General features: G+C 41.0%; 2 long non-coding RNA genes across 2 annotated transcripts; both read left to right on the top strand.

Moving 5' to 3' along the window:
* Window positions 1-277, top strand: LOC113017588 (uncharacterized). The gene is made up of 2 exons (XR_003271516.1): window positions 1-49; window positions 136-277. It is a non-coding gene; the product is annotated as an uncharacterized LOC113017588 (long non-coding RNA).
* A 1,601-nt stretch (window positions 278-1,878) lies between these two features.
* Window positions 1,879-3,405, top strand: LOC113017587 (uncharacterized). Its single transcript, XR_003271515.1, has 3 exons — window positions 1,879-1,949; window positions 2,159-2,216; window positions 2,652-3,405. It is a non-coding gene; the product is annotated as an uncharacterized LOC113017587 (long non-coding RNA).
* Window positions 3,406-13,340: the final 9,935 nt, after the last annotated feature.

The raw sequence follows: 13,340 nt of genomic DNA, 5'->3' as shown, positions 1-13,340 counted from the left end.
GAACGCTCCCACGGCAACCCCTTCCCCGCCTAATAGCCGGTGTTTTCAAGTAAGCACAAGACTCTCCTCTAGTACCACTCACCTCTGCCCTTTAATTGGTTCCCATTCAGTAAAACCCTTCTCCTGTGTTTGCAGAAGTTCCCGCCCGTGTTCTCCCTGTGTTCTACGTCCGTTTCTCCGCCCTCGGGCCTCCCTCAGTTCCTGCGAATGATTTCTGTTAGACCCAGTCTTGTTTAAGTTCCTTTTCCTTTCAATAAATTGTACATAGTACGAGCAATTGAGTCTGCTCTTGAGTCCACTGCATCCTTGTTTGTGACACCCACAGGCTGATGTGTGACCTTCCCATCACAAACAATATACCAAATCAAAGAACGTACCAGTCTTTGAGGACACTGACTTTTTAAATAAAAGCTCTCCATCAGGTAAAAAGCATCAGTAGAAAATTAAATTACTGTTTTTGATTACTGATTAACTAAATGACTCAAAAAGGAAAACTATGTGATTGGCTGTGCGTGGACATTGACAGTGGATATTGGAAATTGACACAGTGGCATGCGGTGAATTTTTCCCAGTACACGCGCAAACACAGAGCTGAAAATAACTAGTGGTGGAAGCATTTTCAAACCATTCCCTTTAGAAAAGAAACAATAAAACACTACGAAAACACCTCAGCACGCGTAAAACTATTATTGGACTAATGTGCATAAAATATTAACAGCAAACATCAGCTGAATTAAAAAAGTTGAACATTGTGTAATATGGTTAACTGTCAGTATCTATAGGGTATTCAAATATAAGTGAAAAATGTAGGGGAAGTGTTGGCAGAACACAAAAACATACACCGTCTTTATATTTTTTTCTTGTTTGCAATTTGTCTCCCTGCAGCTATGTAAATATGTAAATACGCTAACAGAAAAGTGAGATGAGCCGTGTGGAAATAATAAAGGAGGATCCAATCGCAGGCAGTAGTGAAGGTGTGAAGGTGGTTTATTGAACACAAAAATAAGAATGGGCAAACGGCAAACGGAGAACTAAACTATACTGGGACAACTAAACTACTGAACCTGAACAAGAACACGAACCTGAACATGAAGGAAGACGGAAGATGGTATATGACGGTGACAGCAGGGAGAACACACGAAAGGAACATGGTAGATACACAGACGGACCAGCAACTACAAAGACAGAAGACACGACTTAAAAAAATGACACATGGAACTAGACCTATACTAAGCAGACACGACCGAAGAACAAATCCTTAAACAAGAACAAACAGACACAAAGAATTCTAATAACAATAATAATAATAGCACCCGAAAACACAACAATCATACAAAAATAAACCAAAACATCAGAACTCAAACTACTGGGTCGAACCGACCCAGAACCGTGACAAAATCACATTTTAAAACACATTCAATTTCCACCTATTACAAGGTTAATGTATAAGGGTTCATGGTTAATCACACAGTCATATCATGTGGTAAGTAAAATAATTAAAATTTACTTGCTCATTTGGAAGTTAGGCCAACCCTGTCATGACTGGTGGGTGGTCGGAACTGGATAGTGTAATGAAAAGACTACACACCTTTGTCGCAAGTTCGATTCCCGCCCGGTATCCAATAAGGGTGCTGGCTTGACACCCCCCCCCCCCCCCAATGCTAAAAGCCCAACTCTGGAGCGGTGCGGCTACGTGTGCAGCTTGGACACAAGCATTTCACTACATGTTGTACACTGTATGACTGTGTATGTGTGACATATGTGTTAAATACTTTTGAATTTCACCCAAAACACATTTTTTTTGGATTAAATATGTGATTTTGCATCTCAATCTCCTACCTGTGTGATCTGAGTCTGTGTGCGTTCGTGTGTGTGTGTGTGTGCGCTGCGTGGTGACGTAGGCGCGTGCATGTGTGCCCCGGTCACAGCTCCTTTCAGCATGGCCGGAGGTAAGTCACTGCCACGTTGCTCTCAGCTAATTAAAGTTTGTTCAGATCCCAAGCTGCCATGTGAATACAGCCGAACCGCCGCGTTTTTGTTTGTCATTAAGAGACTCATTCGGGATAAGTTTTGTGGAGGGCGGAGTTCGCTAATATACGCTTATAATGAGTTTTAGCCGAGAACGCAGCTGAAATGCACTCTTTTTTTCCTTCGTCAGGAGAGGTGTACTGGCAGTCGCGTGACACACAGAACAGACACATATTTCTGTGTTGCAGGTATGGAGATGTTCTCATGTTTTGGAGATGCAGTCTTTCATTCATTATTTTTATAAGTACAGTGTTGTATTGCCTGTTAGATGGCGGTTATTAATATAATTGTACTGAAGTATAATGTTTGAACTATAAGTACCAGAATATTGGGTCCTGGTTATTGAATTGTATTTATCTGACTGTTTATTTGTTTTTGAATTATTTTGTTTATTGTTCTTATAAGTTGTTTTTGATGTTTTTTTAGTGACATATTATTTATTTTGTGCTTTTTGTTTTTGAGAGCTTAAGTTAATGTTTTAAAACAATTTGTTGTATTTTATTTATTATATTATTGTAGTGTTAATGAAGCTGCAGGCACAGCTCCTTTCAGCATGGCTGGAGGAGAGGTGTACTGGCAGTCGCGTGACACACACAGAACAGACACATATTTCTGTGTTGCAGATGTGCAGTAAAGAGCCAAAGACCCAGTACTGTCTCCTGCCTCTTACTTTCACGCCAGAACACAACGCATTGACGGGCGTAACACATGAATGGGTTACATATGTGACAATAAAGTTTGCTTGTTGCTGTTCAGTTTGAATTCTTGTTTATCCTTAGCCTCTCCTTTTGTTTAATATATAGATTTGATTGTGATGTATTCTGTAGTATCAGTTCTTATTATACTTTGTTACTAGTTACCAGTTGTGTTTATAGAGTTTAATTAGCATTAACAGAGCTCCCCCCATCTCATCCTTCTGTCTTCCCCTCTGCTAAGTTCACTTATGTCCTGTCTGTCTCTTTTTCAGTGCGGTTGTTATTCATTCCCCGATTTACATGGGTAGACATTTGTTTCCTGTCTTTTGCATTTAATTTTACTTCTCCTTCTATCCCATTGTTGTTGTCTCCATGATTACTGTTTTTTGTATGAATAATGACGTCTTTCCCTCAGTCCTTGCCTTAGTATCCTGTTTATTTTCCTGTCTCGTCCTCTTTGCGTTCTTCAGGCTCTTTTGGGTAATTTCCATCTGTTCATACAGTTTGTTATTTTGCTTTTAGTAACTTGGCAACAGTCAAAAGCCTCTACATTTTCCACACAGTCTTTAATCCCTGCATATAGTGACAAATCGAGATATTCCTCAGAGGTGTATTTGTAAGCATATATCATGTACTTCATTATTTTTGCACCACTACTAGCAATAAAGTACCTTATAAAGTGGCTGATGTGTGTGTATAACTAAATATCAAATATGAGTTTTGCTGAATGCTTGTCTGGAAGTTTTTAACAGCTGCTTTTTAGTAAAAAACAAAACAAACAACAACCCTTAAGTTAACTCATTCACTGCCATTGACGTCTATAGCCGTCAATGGCAGTGAATGAGTCAATGGGTTTAACTCATTCACTGCCAATGGCTGGCAGTGAATGAGTTAAGCTAATAATGCTTAGAATTAATTCTTTTGTATTCCAGTTTATTTCACTCTCCCCCTGAACTGTCTTGCAAGTATACACCTCACTGGACTCATCATAACTGAGCATCGAGTTGTGTTAAACAAACACATTTCCTTGTTCTTAAAGAGTCCTTACCTTTAGCAACCATCATCCTTCAGTGCTGAGTTACGTCCTCTAACAGTTTGCATATTTTTTTCCTTTGTCTTTTACTCTCAACAGCAACATCCTGATTTAATTTCCCAATGCAAATCTCTGTGCTGTTCTGTGCAATGCAATTCTTAAGATTCTGCTACTTCTCAGTGTCAAGCTGACCCTACTGAATGGAAGACTTCATATTGTCTTACTCTGTCTCCATATAATCCTTCACATATAAAACCTGTTGCTGTACCAGTTTTGTTTTATGACACAATATTCTCACATATATAACTTGTTTATATAAATACCATTAACAAAAACATACAGACTGCTGTCATAGAAATACAGAGCTGTGTTTCATGGTGAAGGTGAATGTTTTACTCTGGAAATTACAATAAAGGAGATGAAAGAAGATGCCGCAGACGTGTGAACTTAGTTGTATAATGCAGTGAAGACGAGTCGGTGTCACAATGAGACTGGGCCATGTGAAATCACCATCATGTTTGACAGAGGGGAGCCGGGGGAAGGCAGCTGCATTCATATACAAGTTTCGACATGACTTGGAAGACCACGGAGTGTGTACTTCATAGAGCTCAGTGAAATTAAATATAAAAATAACCCATTTAAAATCCTGTCTCTCTTTTTTCCTGTAAGACAAAAAAAATGCCCCCTTCCCTGCAACTGCTATAAAACCCCCCCGATGTAGTAGTATTTTCTTTTTATTTATTTTTTGCCAAGAATCAAGTATTTATTCTCAGTGTCTCGGTGATCTCTTATTTCTGCTGGTCACCTGTGCCTCAGTATTATTCCACAACTTAGATACTCACATTACTCACACTCTCATGAAACATACATATAGGGACTTGGGGGTGGGGACACTAAATGGCATCCAGGGGACGAAATGTTTATTCAGCCTCACCTCTGGTGCTGATGCCCACCTCTTAATTTTAAATCCATATAGACACTGAGGGTTTTCAGGAGGGGCCGTGCTGACACCTGCTGTTATCTGGGCTGTTGGCACCATGTTGGCACCTGGGAGTATAAAGTATGTATGGGGGAGTGTCAGTGTGTCTACTGCATTCATTTCTGTCTGCCAACAGACCCAGGGTCCAGTTCTGTCTGCTGAACTGGGCCCCCTGGGTCTGTTGGCTTCATGTCCTGGGGGGCAGGGCTTTGGCTTCCCACACTAGATGCATACATGGAGAAACCTTATGAATAAAAGCGTGCTCACACGGACAGGTATACAAACAGGTACACACAAACACGATCACTATCACTCACTATCTTGTATTATTAGTACCTAGTACTATTCAGTAATGTTTATTATTTATTATTTACTGTTATTAATTCATATTTTGGTTGTTGCCTTGGTTTCTCTGCTGTGTTGTTTTCAGCAGTTGTTGAAGCTGATTTTCATTGTTTCTTCTCTCTCACACCATTATCCCCCATCAATAGCAAAACACACTTAGTTTAGTAGCATGGCACTCTTGTAGCAAAAAAGTGTTACATTTTGCTTCATGCTCTGAACGGTAGCACCACCTGGTGGCCAAATATAAAAACTCAAACTTTAAGGTGAGTAGTCCTAAATAAAATTAAATACTATTAAATGTGGGATCAAAAATGTCATTTTTAAGGTTTTTTATTTGGGCCTTTTTTGGCCTTTTGGTCATTTTAGGATAAAATGTGGCGGCTTCTCTGTAGCTTAGCCATTTGAAGCTAATTTCTGAAATTGAGACAAAAATTCTATTTAAAAAAAATATATATATTATCTGGTAAATATGAACTCTATTCATTCAGCACAGCCAAAATTCCATGAACATAAAAAATGGCATGACATGGAAATTTGTGCCACTCCGTAAGAGTGCCCTGCTGACCACCACTATAGCAGTCATAATTCCTACATTTAAAGTCCCTACGCTCACCTCCACATTCCCATCTTTCCTTTTTAACATACCTTCCCTCACTCTCTTTATCTTTGGCCAACAGTAGAGGGTTTCCATCAGCACCCTTGTAGCTAACTGGAGGTGGTCTCTGTCAACCCTGGTCTTAACTAAGTGTCCGTGATTATGATCCGCATATTTGATTTGTCCAAGATTTTACAGTGAGTGCTATTCTTAAAACTTCTCTGCCTTGTGGCCAGTGGCCATGGCGGGATTTTCTATGTGAAAAACAGTGATGAGTGAGATTGTACTTTTTGGTTAGGCTATTCTTTATGAACAGAGCTACTGAAGCTCTGAGATTACACACAGAAAGGCTAAGACAGACACAGTGAGTATCAGACAAAGGGCGACCAAGTAGAATGAATGGTTGCTCCATGGCCCTCCGCCGGGCAGCAGGAATGGACACAGGCCCCGGCCGGGTACAAGCCGCTCCCACCCGAGGAGTGGGGATGGGGATGAGGGATGAGCCAGGGATCAAACCACTAACCTTCCGATAAGTAGGTGACCTGCTCTACCACCTGAGCTACAGCCACCGACTGGCAAAGATGAGTAAACCGTCACCAGGTTTTGGATAAAGTGTACATTCACAAACCTGTCAAACCTGCATTTGAAACATTGGCTACCATAGCAGTATAGTACTGCAACATGGCATTTGGGTCTTTGTTAGAATTTCACAAACTCTGTTTTTGCCGTATATAATGCACCCATTTTCCATTTTGCAAGAAAAACATAAGGAAAGGTGTTCCAAGATTTTTGGTTAGTACTGGACATCTAAAGGAACTCATATGAAAAACAAAATACACACAGAAAAGGGAAGAGTAGGGTAATAAGAGCGTAATGATCATGTAATTTAAATGCAATATACAATAAAGCCAAACATTAAAAAGGAAAGGCCAGCTAAAGTGTGTTATGATTCAGGGTTATGGATGTTTTGCACTGTTTTTGTCTGCCACACCAGAGGGTGGCGTAGTTTGTGTCCTGTGTTATTGATGTTATGTGAGTTCCTGGTGGAGGCTGACCATTGGTGGAGGACTGGGAGATGCCGGCTATAAATGAGGACCCTTCTGAACCGGCACGCCCCCTGCCTACTTCCTGTTCCCAACATACTTCCTGTTCCCAACGAACTGTGCATGTGGCTGCGTATGAATCTGTATGAGTATGAATTCTGGAATGCGAAGCTTTTGCTGTGTTGTAAATAGTTTTGTTGTGAGAAGCCATTTTCTTTTGGAGCCTTTTCTCCTGCTTTTGGTTAGGGAGGCAGGTAAGAAACCTGTATTTTCTTTTGGGGGTTTTGTTTGTTGTTTTGGCCATGCTCACCCTGACGCCCGCTACCTTTTGGGACTTAATAAACTGACTGGATATTGTAAATCTGTGGCAGTTTTTGGTTCGTCTTCCTTGAGAGCAGGGAGTGTGGGGGCATTTTCCTTTTTTTTTTTGTTGAGTATTGCAGCATCGACAGCGATCAACTCGAAGGGAAATGATGACGGAGGCAAAAATGTCCTTAATATTTTATGAACTTTATTCCTCTTCAACACACGGCAAAAACTTTTTTTTCATAGGTGCCGTATCTATTTCTCTTCTTCTTCTGTTTTAGGAACGTACAATGAAACAGTGCCTCCTTGTGGTGAGCACTAAAACACTGTCTCTGTTAAACCACAGTAACCATAATGCAGTTAAACACTGTACAACATGAGTACACACAATGAATATCTTAACACCCCCTCTTGTACTCAGGTTGCTGGAATCAAAGAAAAGTTGTACAATAAACGATAAACAGTCGTACAATCTCTACCACACTTCCTTTTTTTTTTTTCTCTCTCTCTTTTTTCTTTTAAGCACCAAACATAACGTTAGCAAACTTAGCAAGTTTTAGCTTAGAAACAGGTTTGGTCATAACATCTGCAACCATTTCTTCAGTGGTGCAATATAACAGACACATTTTTCCTTCATTTACAATGGACCTTACAAAATGATATTTAATGTCCACATGTTTGCACCTCTGTCGGCTCACAGGGTTTTTAGCCAGGGCAATTGTTCCCTGGTTGTCCTCGTACACTATTGTTTGAGTGTAGCTGTAGTCATCTATACCTTTCAAAAGCTGTTCTAAATATATACACTCTTGCATTGTGGAAGCCAGAGCCATATACTCTGCTTCACAGGTAGAGAGCGCCACAGTGGGCTGTTTCTTGGTCTTCCATGAAACTAAAGAACTGTTGTTACATAGACGTACACAGTAACCAGTAGTGCTGCGTCTGTCGGCAGTGTCACCTGCCCAGTCAGCATCACTGTAGGCCACTAGACCCAAATTTTCATCTGTGTTTCTTCTAAAACACAACTTCTTATCTTTGGACCCTTTGAGATATCTCAACACATGTTTCACAGTTCCCCACTGTTCTTCTGTAGGCTCATGGAAATGTTGCGATAACTTGCTTACCACAAAACTCAGGTCAGGACGGGTACCTGATGCAAGGTATATAAGACTGCCTACAGCCTCTCTATACATCCTCACATCTCTTATCTTAGTAGCACCTTCTGTGTAACACAACTTCTGATCACAGGGAGTTCCTCTGGGTTTACAGTTCTGCATGTTAAACCTCATCAGTATCTTGTTGACATAGGTTTCTTGTGACATTGTTACACATCCATCAGACTGAGTGAAATCAATACCCAGAAAATGCTTAAGTCTGCCCAAGTCTTTCATCTTAAATTTGACTGAAAGCATTTCTTTCGCATCCTTCATTACCTTTTCATTGCCAGCAGCAATTATCAGGTCGTCCACCCAGATGATCATAATCACCATGCCATGTTTAGTCTCTTTGGTATAAACACAGTGGTCTGCTGGGTTTTGCCTGAAACTGTTCGCTGTTAGGTATTCATGCAAAATCCTATTCCAGTTACGACCAGATTGTTTTAACCCATACAAGGATTTTTGTAATCTACAGACTAGCCCTTCTCCCTCTTCATAACCTTCTGGCTGATCAATGTAGATTTCATAATCAATGGGAGCGTGTAAATATGCTGTCTTCACATCCATTTGATGGAGTAACAGGCTCTCCTGCGCTGCTTTCTGTAGCAAAACTCTTATGCTAGTTAAGTTGGCTGTTGGTGAGAATGTCTCTCCATAATCTATCCCCGACTGTTGGCTGTAACCCTTGGCTACGAACCTTGCCTTGTATCTGTCGTTTCCCTCAATGTCACTCTTAATGGAATAAACCCACTTTCCCCCCACTGTTTTCTTCCCTTTTGGCAAAGTGGTTAGGGTAAAAGTGTCATTTTCCCGTAACGAGTGAATTTCTTCATCCATGGCTTTGATCCAGTTCTTTGAGTTAGCTGATTCTATGGCTTCCTTAAATGTGTTTGGGACACCACACACTGCCCTGTAGCAGTAGTCTATGGTAGTGTGGATCTCATCGCTGCCACTGTTGGCAGCTACAAAGTCATTTAAATGTCCCGGTTTTCTTCTCTCCCTAAGAGGATACCTTTTGTTGACAAATCCATCACTTGTCACACTTGTCTCTTTTCGTTCACGCTCATCAGGTATACCACTTTGTGGACTTGTGTCTGTCACAATAGGTTCTGGAACCTCATTGTCCTTGTCACCTTTCTCTGAAGGTCTGTTAGCCATAGGCTGTCTTACTCTGCTACCGTCATCATTTAGTTCTCCCTCATCTGTCTGTGTTTGTCTTTCTACATTTACTTTGCTCACAAACTTAACAAGTCTATGTTTCTGAACTTTCTCAGTTTCAGGGTGGTAAACTAAGTAGGCGGGACTGTTCTTATCATAACCTACAAAGAAACCTTGGTCACATTTTGAATCAAGTTTCCCCTTGTCCTGTTTGTATGCATAGCACACAGACCCAAATTTCTGCATTTTTGACAAGTCTGGCTTTTTACCTGTCAGCATTTGGTAGGGTGTTTTCCCTGTTCGCTTACTAAAGCATCTGTTCCGTGTTACAGCAGCAGTTTGAATGGCATAGTTCCATAGGCATTTCGGTAGCTGACTCTCAATTAGCATGCACTTGCCCATCTCGAAAAGAGTACGCCACCCCCTCTCGGCGGTACCGTTCTGATGGGGTGAGTACGGGGCTGATGTCTCATGCTTAATGCCATTTTTCCTTAACAGGGTTTGGAAATCTCTGCATGTGAACTCTGTCCCATTGTCTGATCTAATGCATTTTACGTTGCCATATGGTGCAACATCCGCTAGAAATTTCTCTGTTGCCTGCACTGTATCAGTTTTCGTCTTCAGGAAATATACAAACACTGAGTTTGAATAATCATCAGTGAATGACTGCACATATTTGTACCCATCAATAGATTCAGTGGCTATCGGACCTGCTAAATCTGTGTGTACCATTTGTAAAGGAGCCTTTGCTCTTGTATCAGGATCTCTGTTTCGGGTTTGTGCAAACTTTCCCTGGATACACACTTCACATTCCTGGTCAGGTCTATCGCTTCTCCCCTTAATCTGCATACCGTTAACCACACCTTGCAATCTTACTACATCTTCATAGTTGCAATGGCCTAATATCTCGTGCCATGCCTGTATGTCATGACAGGTGTTACACTTATCATTACCCTCAACTTCAGTCTGCAAATAGTACAACTTGCCATACACATGAATGTTAAAGTTAGTACCGTCTTTGTGGGTCAACGTGTCCTGCCCTTGTCTAAAGGTGACTGTTGCTCCTAATGCAGTGGCTGACTTTACAGAGAATATGTTCTGGGGGTATGATGGAATAAACAGCGCATCTTTCAGCGTTGCTTTGCGTCGCTGGCCTGTATTGTCAATCAGGAACACCTCTGCGTCCCCCCTCTGTTGGGTGACGCCTCTGCACTGGGTACCGTCTGCCAGTTCTACGCTGTGTGACTCCGGTCTGAACGCGTCGTCGAAGCTCTTGAACTTGGCGATGCTGTTAATGATGTGTGAGGTAGCCCCAGTGTCCACCAACAGGCCTTTCTCCTCAATGCTGTACGCTGACTGCTGGACTTCGATGTCTACGCCCTTAATCCTGAAGGCATAATCTGGCGTTTCTGCTTTGGATCCGTTGCCGCTCTCAACTGCGACCTTCCGCGCGCCATCTTGTTTGTCTTTATGTCTGCATGTGGTATCACTGTGTGTGCTGCTTTTGCAATGACTGCACCACGTCCTCCGTCTGCACACTTTTGCTCGGTGGCCTTTTAGTCCACACTTGAAACACACAATGTCCACATCGCTCTTGTATCTGCATTGTGCGCTGGATCTCGTGTGCTCACGGCCGGTTCTTCCTCCTGTTTTCATTACGTTGTCGCTACACTCGGATGCGCTTGACTTTTCAGTGTCTTTCGAAACTCCGTAGCTTTGTTTTGAACTCAGCAAATGTCATATCGTCTTTATCGTGAGTAACGTGTATTGCAAATGGCTTAAAACTTTCAGGTAGACCTTTTAAAACCATAGCAATCAATAATCCATCACCTAAAGTCTCACCCGCATTGCGCAGTGCTGTAATGGCGGCCTCTGCTCTGATGACATAGTCTGTGACAGTCTCTTCCCTCTTTTTCTGAAGCGATGATAGCGTGGTGTACAGGTTGATGATTCGGGGCTTCCCCTTTCCAGCGTAGTAGTCCCTCAATATTTCTAATGCTCTTCTCCCATTATCAGGGGCATCTCTCATAATCAGTGAGAGGCTTTTATCGTCCAAGAATTGGATTAACTCGGCGTAAGCGTCAGCGTTCTTCTTATCGTCTGCTGCTACTTCAGCCGCGCCGTTCGGTTCCTTCAGAACGGTGTCTTTTAATCCCAACAAGTGCAAATATCCTAGCACCTTAGTTTCCCAAAGTTCATACCTGGTCTCATCTCCGTCAAACATGAGTCGAGGCAGCCTGCTTGCTCCTCGTTGATCCATGTTGCTATTTAGCCGTTAGCCCGCTATCCGTTGTGGCTCCGGATCTTCATGAGAAAAAACTCTTCTTCGAGTCGGCCCTGGGCCCATAACCTGTTGAGTATTGCAGCATCGACAGCGATCAACTCGAAGGGAAATGATGACGGAGGCAAAAATGTCCTTAATATTTTATGAACTTTATTCCTCTTCAACACACGGCAAAAACTTTTTTTTCATAGGTGCCGTATCTATTTCTCTTCTTCTTCTGTTTTAGGAACGTACAATGAAACAGTGCCTCCTTGTGGTGAGCACTAAAACACTGTCTCTGTTAAACCACAGTAACCATAATGCAGTTAAACACTGTACAACATGAGTACACACAATGAATATCTTAACATTTTTTTTTTTTTTTCCTTGTGTCGCACACCGATTTCCCCTGGGCTGGGGTGTAACAAATGTAACATGCTTTTTTTCCACTAATAAAGAGAAAAATATTCAAAGCTTTAATTAATATACAGGTTTGAACTGAAATGGGTCCTAGTAAAACATACAGATGCATTTTATTTGATAGTTTTTCAGTCAATTCTCAAATAAAGTGGTTTGACTTTCAATTCTGACTTTGTGACAGACAGAGAAAAATTATTTACGGACAAGGAAGGTCAAGGAAGATATATTTCCATATGTTTTGTTTTTCATGATGCAAACCAAATGGAAATATAACTTCCTTACATTGAAAATCACTTTCCTTTACCTCAATTCAAAGCAGATGTTGAATTTCATATTGACTGTAATATTTCTCTGAAGACACCAACTGAACTTGTGTCCTTTGGAAAATCATCACAGAAATAAGTCATCAAACGAGAGAGATTATGTTTGTTTAACAACTAAATGTACCACAACAAAAAACAAGTAAACATGCAGATATCATGTGAAAAGTAAAGATTAAATGAATCACATCAGTATTACAGGCTGTAAGCTGCCTTCATCCATCTATTCAAACAAACAGTGTGAACTATGGAGTACACATCTCTTGTTTTTTGATATCTTTCTTTTCTGGAAGTTTCCACCAGCTCACTTTTAGGTCACCAGTCGTACCTCCCAGCTCATTTTTGATCTGCACAACAGAAAAGAGAATTTAATGATTACACCACAAATTATAGACTGTTATTGTTACATTTTAAATGAAATTTGACATGAAAGAGACACAAAAACTGCTAATAAAGCAGTTTTTCTGGGATCGTTCATTACCCAAGACTGTCTTAAAAACATTTGGAAGGTTTTTTCATTAAAAAACAAGTATAGACACTTTACTAAGATTTCTTAACATAAGTTACCGAATTCATGATGGACTCCATCACAGCTGGGTCTTTCATGTCCACGGAGGAGTCGACAGCAGCCAGATTCACTTTCACCAAGAACTTCTTTGAACTTGCTATTTTCTCACTGGGTGTCACACCTTCTGAGATGACATCTGCCCACGGAGCTGGTAAGATTATAAATTCCTTCTTAATTTCAGTTGTCAGTTCTCTCATTCTCAGACAGATAACACTTAACCTTCTTTTTGTACCAGTTTAACTGATTCATCTTTTGCATTTGAAGACTGTAAGAGTAGTTGTAAATAAATGCTTCATTTACAGTGTTTGACATCTTGTGGATGACCAAAAAATATATATATCTCACCTGAACAGATGACACTAGCGTCTTTAGAATGGTCACAATCATGTACTCCAAATCCACTGCGTTGACACTCAGTATCTCGCTGCGTTGT

The sequence above is a fragment of the Astatotilapia calliptera genome, unplaced genomic scaffold (genome assembly GCF_900246225.1).
Source record: "Astatotilapia calliptera unplaced genomic scaffold, fAstCal1.2 U_scaffold_153, whole genome shotgun sequence".
NCBI lineage: Eukaryota > Metazoa > Chordata > Actinopteri > Cichliformes > Cichlidae > Astatotilapia > Astatotilapia calliptera.
This window is presented reverse-complemented; position numbering and strand designations above follow the sequence as displayed.